Below are 7,416 nucleotides of genomic sequence, written 5' to 3'. Positions count from 1 at the left end.
GGGAGTCAGTGTGAAAATATGTGTGTGCAAGAGGAAGGGCGTGTAGGAACTTGTAAGACTACGCGCATGTGTGAAAATGTGTGTGTAAGAGGCAGGGAGCGTAAAAATATGTGTGAGTGTGCAAGAGGGAAGGGTGTGTGATTAAGCATGTGTGAAAATGTGTGTGGAAGAGGCAGGGAGTGAAACAAAAAGGAAGAGAAAGTATGTCAGGCAGGCTTGGGCCAACTTGGGCCCTCCAGGCGTTTTGCACTACAACTCCCACAATTCCTAACAGCCGGTAGGCTGTTAGGAATTGTGGGAGTTGTAGTCCAAAACGCCTGGAGGGCCCAAGTTGGCTGTACAGTGAGGGAAGAGCGAGAACGCGCTTGTGCGCATGCGCGGCCCCTTCCCCTGCTGAAGCCCCCTCGGAGAACCTCTGAGGCGGGAAGCAAAGAGGGCGGGCCGGGCGCAGGCTCCACCCCAGGCCGGGGATTGGCGGGCGGGCCTAGGCCGCGGCTCCTCCCCGCCCAGTTGCGGACGGAGACCGAGGCAGGAGGAGGAAGGAGAAGAGGCAGCCAAGGCAGCACTCGCTCCGGAGGCCCCGCGCTCGGACCCCAGGTAGGAAGGCAGGCCGCTCTGAGGGGGAGAAGCGCGAGGCTCCCGCCTCACCTGTCACCGGGGTTCCAGAAGGGCGACGAGGGCAGGGAGGCCTTGGCTGGGAAAGCCCGGAGGGCCCCCCTGGGTTGGCGGGCAAAGGGGCCTCGAAGCGCCACAACTGTGCCGTGTAGACGGCCTTCCTCATCCTTTGGGAGTTGCCTGTATGATAATATCATAATATTATTATTATTATCATCATTTTTGTTATCTTTATTATTATGTTATTGTGTTCATTTTTATTATTATCTCTGTAATGTTATTAATAACGTTTTTATTATGGTTACATTTATTATCTTTCTTAATAATATTATATTTATTAGTATCTTTATTATTATGTTATGATATTTTATTATCATTTTTGTTATCTTTATTATTATGTTATTATAATGTTTTTATTTTCATTTTTTATTATTATCTTTATTATTAATATATTTATTATGTTATAATGTTTTATTATTATCATTTTTATTATCTTTATTATTATGTTATTATAATGTTTTTATTTTCATTTACATTATTATCTTTATAATAATGTTATTATAACGTTTTATTATTGTTACATTTATTTTTCTTCTTATTAATATATCTTAATTATGTTGTTATAATGTTTTTATTATCATTTTTATTATCTTTATAATGTTATTATAATGTATTATTATTACCTTTTTATTATTATCTTTATAATTAACAACATTATTGTATTTATTAATATCTTCCTCATTGTTATCTTTATTATGTTACGTTTTTATTATCATGTATATTATTATCTTTATAATGTTACTATAACGTTTTATTATTGTTGCCTTTATTATTATAGTTATATTTTTTAATATTATATTTATTAATATATTATTATCTATATTTTTATGTTATAATGTTTTTATTTTTATAATTTTATTATTATCTTTATAATGTTATAACGTTTTATTATTGGTACCTTTATTATTATAGTTATCTTTTAAAATAATATTATATTTATTAATATATTATTATCTATATTGTTATGTTACAATGTTTTTATTATTATCATTTTTATTATCTTTATAATGTTGTTATAATGTATTATTATTACCTTTTAATTATTATATTTATAATTAACAATAATATGGTATTTATTAATATCTTTCTCACTGTTATCTTTATTATGTTACAATGTTTTTATTATAATTTTATTATTATCTTTATAATGTTACTATAACATTTTATTATTGTTGCTTTTATTATTGTTATCTTTCTTATTATTAATAATATTATATTTATTAATATCTTTCTCATTGTTATCTTTATCATTATGTTATAATGTTTTTATTATTATAATTTTATTATTATCTTTATATAATTTTATTATTATCTTTATAATAAAATGATAATAATAAAAACATTATAACATAATAAAGATAACAATGAGAAAGATATTAATAAATACAATATTATTGTTAATTATAAAGATAATAATAAAAAGTTAATAATACATTATAATAACATTTTAAAGATAATAAAAATGATAATAATAAAACATAACATAATAAATATATTAATGAATATATTATTAATAATAAGAAAGATAATAGTAAGATAATGTTACTATAACGTTTTATTATTGTTGCCTTTATTATTATTATTATCTTTCTTATTATTAATAATATATTTATTAATATGTTTATTATATTTATTATTATGTTATGTTTTATTATCAATTTTATTATTATCTTTATTTTAATGTTTTATTATTGGAACCTTTATTAATATAGTTATCTTTCTTAAAAATATATTATTAATATAGTATTATCTATATTTTATTATTATGTTTATTATTGATTGATTGAGATCTACTGCATCTATTTAATTGCTTACCTTTTTGGGCTTGTTATTACAAGTTTGTACTGATGCGTTTTTGTTTACTGTTTGGATTTGGTTGCTTTTCTTTCTATTGTTTATTATGGCATTGAGGGTTGCCATCTTTTGTTGGAAACTGCCCAAGTTCTCTCCCCCCCCCCCCCCCCGGAAGATAGGGCAGGTTATAAATAACAACAACAATGTTGTTGTTATTATTGTTGTTATTATGTCATGGGGACCTGGTGGCGCAGCAGGTTAAACTACTGAGCTGCTGAACTTGCTGACTAAAAGGTTGGTGGTTTGAATCCAGGGAGCGGGGTGAGCTCCCACTGTTAGGCCCAGCTTCTGCCAACCTAGCTGTTCGAAAACATGCAAATGTGAATAGATTAATAAGTATCACTTGTGCAAGAAGGTAATGGTGTGCCATGCAGTCATGCTGGCCACATGACCTTGGAGGTGTCTATGGATAATGCCAGCATTTTGGCTTAGAAATGGAGATGAGCACCATACCACGAGTCAGACACAACTAGACTTAATATCAGGGGAAACCTTTACCTTATCGTGCTATTATTATTAACTTTATTATTATTATTATCTTTATCATTACCGTATATTTTTACTATCTTTATTATGTTTTTAATTATTATCATTATTATTGTCTTTACTATTATGTATCATTATGTTTTTATTATTATCATCTTTAGTATTATCTTCAATATTATCTTTATTACATTCCAGTATGTTTATTATTATTTAATATTATTTACAAAAGAGACTCAAAGCAGTTTACAGTAAAACCAACTGACATACAATTTAAGAACCTTAAACATACAAACATTAAAATAGAATTAAATATTATTATTTTTGGAAGGAATACATCTTAGTACAGGAGGTCTATGCTCTCCTATTATTTAAAGGCTTTAAGAATAACAAGAGCTACAGAAATATCTTAAGCCCCTTCCACACAGCTGTATAAAATTAACATTGAACTGGATTATATGGCTGTGTGGACTCAGAAAATCCAATTCAAAGCAGATATTGTGGATTATCTGCCTTGATATTCTAAGTTATATGGCTGTGTGGAAGGGCATGGCAAGTTTGGTCGAGATCCATTATTGTTTGGGTTCATAGTGTGCTCTGGATGTAGGTGATCGACAACTTCTATAGATCTCTCCAAAGACCTCCACAATTTTTTGTTGGTCATGGGGGTTTTGTGTGCCAATTTCTTGCAGTTTCTCTAGTTGCTCCTGACACGACAAAAAAAAAAAAAGTTGGGATGTGGAGGGTTTGTGTGTGCATCTGAATCCTATCTATGTAGTACCTGAGGGTTTATAGGGGTTTTATTTTTCTCTTGCAGAATAACTTGTAGGTTTGTGGTGTCAAAGGTTTGTGTGGGTGTATGTGAATCATCTGTGTAGTATTTGGGGAGTAAGCTGTGGGTTTGAGATACGGAGGGTTATGTGATATTTGGGATTTTGTAGTGTGGGTAGCTGTGAGTTTGGGATGTGGAAAGTATATGTGTCATTTATGCAGCATTTGGGGTTTTGTAGAGGGTTTTCCCTTCTTTGGTATGGGGTGGGTACAGAGCAGGTTGTGGGTTTGTGTGTGTGAGCCTCATCTCTGCAGCATTTGGAGTTGTAGGGCTGTTTTATGGAGGAGGTGGGGAGTAAGCTATAGGTTTAGTGTGTAGTTTGTGTATAGGTCTCATTTGGGATTTTGGAGGGTTGTTTACTTTTGAATATGGGGTAACTGGGGAGTAGATAATGGGTTTGAAGTGTAGAATATGTGTGTATATGCCGTTTTTGAGATTTTGTAGTGTTTTTCTCTCTTGTGGATGGGATTGGGGAAGAGGTTGTGGCTTTGAGATGTGGAGGTTGTGTGTGTATGTTTTATCTATTGTCTAGTTGCTACTGACACAATAAATAAATAAATAAAATAAATCTATGTAGCATTGCTTTTGTTGACTTATGGCAACCCCATTCATGTTACACTGTGTTTTTAGTCCATTCCTCCTTCTGAAATACATCCTACAGCACCAGATATTTGTTGGCGGTCTCCCATCCAAGGACTAACCAGGGTTACCCTACATAGCTCTCAAGATCAGTCAGGATGTGAGACTTTTAGGATTTTTAGGCTTGTATAGGGTAACAGTTGATTAGGCAACTTCCTTCTTTTGGGTACAGGAACTTCATTTTTAATTTGTAATTTAAGATTAGGAATGGAATTGGAAATGTAGCTTCTACCCTATATCTATTTAGAGCAGTAGTTTTCAATCTGTGGGTTCCCTGATGTTTTGGCCTACAACTTCCAGAAATCCCAGCCAGTTTACCAGCTGTTAGGATTTCTGGGAGTTGACGGCCAAAACATCTGGGGACCCACAGGTCGAGAACCATTAATTTAGAAGCTTATTTGAGGCTGGAGCTTTGAGATGAAGACCCACAGTCCCATTTCCTCTATGCATTTCCAGTTTTGGATTCAGAGATGGCTGCCCCTACTTCCAATTTTCAGGCAGTTGTTGGTAGAGGCATCTAGTATGCTATAATTTATGACAATTACTAGACCATGTATCCCAATATTTGGGATTTTATCTTGAGAAGGGGAAGATAAACTGGACAGCTGCTGCTTTTTCTTGGAAGATTTGGAAGCAATCTACAGAGTGAGAAAAGCGATTTTTTAAAAAGAGGTCAACTTTTTCTCTTTTTGAATTTGGCTTAGATTTTCAGACATGAACTTTGCCCTTTCATACTTCAATCTCTTTAAAGGTAAAGCAAGACCAGAGCACTCTTTTCTACCTACCAATAGTTCCAGCATAGGGTTTTGTTTTGTTTTTTTTGCTTTTAAGGGTAATTTGCAATGCACTGAGTGCATGTCCAAGTCTGAAAATGCATGAGCATTTTTAAAAGTGACATCTGACAGCTTTTTTGGGTGTGTTCACAGAGAAATAAAAAAGCATGAAAGTAGGGGAACTCATATAAGCTGGGATACATGTTTTCCTCACCTACCTTTTGTAGGTAAAATGGAATATAGAGTTAGCCTTCCATATCCAAATTTTGCATCCAGAGGTGCAAAGGGATTCTAAAAGTAAAACATTCCAAAATAGATAGATATTGGTTTTGTCATTTTATATAAGGAACACCCTTTTACTCCATCACTTTACATAATGAGACTTGAGCATCCTTGGATTTTGGTATCCCTAGAGGAAGTCCTGGACTCAAACCACAGTGGATACTAAAGGTCCGTTATATAAAGTAGCCCTTCTTTCTATACTGAAAATGCTGTAAGATCTCAGGGTTTCCTGTGAACCTCAATTTTCATTACAGTATTCCCTCTCTACTTCGCAGTTTGCTTTTAGCGAACTCGCTGATTCACGAGTTTTTGAAAATATCAATAAAAATATTAAATATTTATGTTCAGGGGGAGGCCAGGGACCCTAGAAGTGTGGCAGCCTGAGGCATGGCAGGGAAGGCCTGTCTCCCTGGCCTCCGCAGACCCCGGAAGTGCGGCGGCCTGAGGCGTGGCGGGGAAGGTCTGCCTCCCTGGCCTGCTGCTGCCTTTGTAGGTCCAGAGGCCAGGGAGGCAGGCAGGTGCCCTTGGGATGGGCCAGGAGGCAGGTAAGGAAACGTGGGCAAGAAAACAATATATAAAATATATAAAATAATGTATAAGTATTAAAATAAATATGGCTTTCCTACTTGGCGGATTTTCACTTATCGAGGGTGGTCCTGGAACGGAACCCCTGTGATAAGTATATTTGGAATACAACTCTTTTTAATTATAAGGTGAGGTTTGCTTTTTGCTAAAATTGTATTCTGTGGTAATATATATCCCATGCTTAGAATCATAGAATCAAAGAGTTGGAAGGGACCTCATGGGCCATCCAGTCCAACCCCCTGCCAAGAAGCAGGAATATTGCATTCAAATCACCCCTGACAGATGGCCATCCAGCCTCTGTTTAAAAGCTTCCAAAGAAGGAGCCTCCACCACACTCCGGAGCAGAGAGTTCCACTGCTGAACGGCTCTCACAGTCAGGAAGTTCTTCCTCATGTTCAGATGGAATCTCCTCTCTTGTAGTTTGAAGCCATTGTTCCGCGTCCTAGTCTCCAGGGCAGAAGAAAGGAAGCTTGCTCCCTCCTCCCTGTGGCTTCCTCTCACATATTTATACATGGCTATCATATCCCCTCTCAGCCTTCTCTTCTTCAGGCTAAACATGCCCAGCTCCTTAAGCTGCTCCTCATAGGGCTTGTTCTCCAGACCTTTTATCATTTTAGTCGCTCTCCTCTGGACACGTTCCAGCTTGTCAATATCTCTCCTGAATTGTGGTGCCCAGAATTGGACACAATATTCCAGATGTGGTCTAACCAAAACAGAATAGAGGGCTAGCATTACTTCCCTAGATCTAGACACTAGACGCTTATGCTTATTGTTATGAGTTTCAGAACACGGAAGTGTTGAGTGATATTCCTTACTGGGAGGATCAAAGTGGGACCCATACCATCCTTCAAATATTTAACAATTTATGTCCCACCCTGATATGGAACCCCCTGTGGTGCAGTGGGTTAAAGCCCTGTGCCGGCAGGACTGAAGACTGACAGGTCGCAGGTTCAAATCCGGGGAGAGGCGGATGAGCTCCCTCTATCAGCTCCAGCTCCTCATGCAGGGACATGAGAGAAGCCTCCCACAAGGATGATAAAACATCAAAATCATCCGGGCGTCCCCTGGGCAATGTCCTTGCAGACAGCCAATTCTCTCACAACAGGACACTCCTGACGCGACAAAAAACAAAAACCCTGATATGAACTGCTGGACTGCAGTGCTTGCATTTCACTGTTAGCTTTGGTAGCTTCAACTCCTGGGTGTAGCAGCACTTGATGGGGCTTATGACTATCTAATTGGTTTACACATTAAGCAGAATTGAGGAACAATGGTTCTTTATGGTTATTGGTA

At 36.6% G+C, this 7,416-nt stretch overlaps 1 protein-coding gene across 1 annotated transcript in view; it reads left to right on the top strand.

Moving 5' to 3' along the window:
- The first annotated feature begins 471 nt into the window (after positions 1-471).
- The window catches only part of FBXO34 (F-box protein 34), a 94,582-nt gene continuing 87,637 nt past the window's right edge, over positions 472-7,416 (top strand). Inside the window, exon 1 of the mRNA XM_060753519.2 lies at positions 472-597. The gene's annotated coding sequence lies outside the window, so the exon portion shown is untranslated. The remainder of the gene's footprint in view (positions 598-7,416) is intronic.

This window comes from Anolis sagrei, chromosome 1, assembly GCF_037176765.1.
Source record: "Anolis sagrei isolate rAnoSag1 chromosome 1, rAnoSag1.mat, whole genome shotgun sequence".
NCBI lineage: Eukaryota > Metazoa > Chordata > Lepidosauria > Squamata > Dactyloidae > Anolis > Anolis sagrei.
This window is presented reverse-complemented; position numbering and strand designations above follow the sequence as displayed.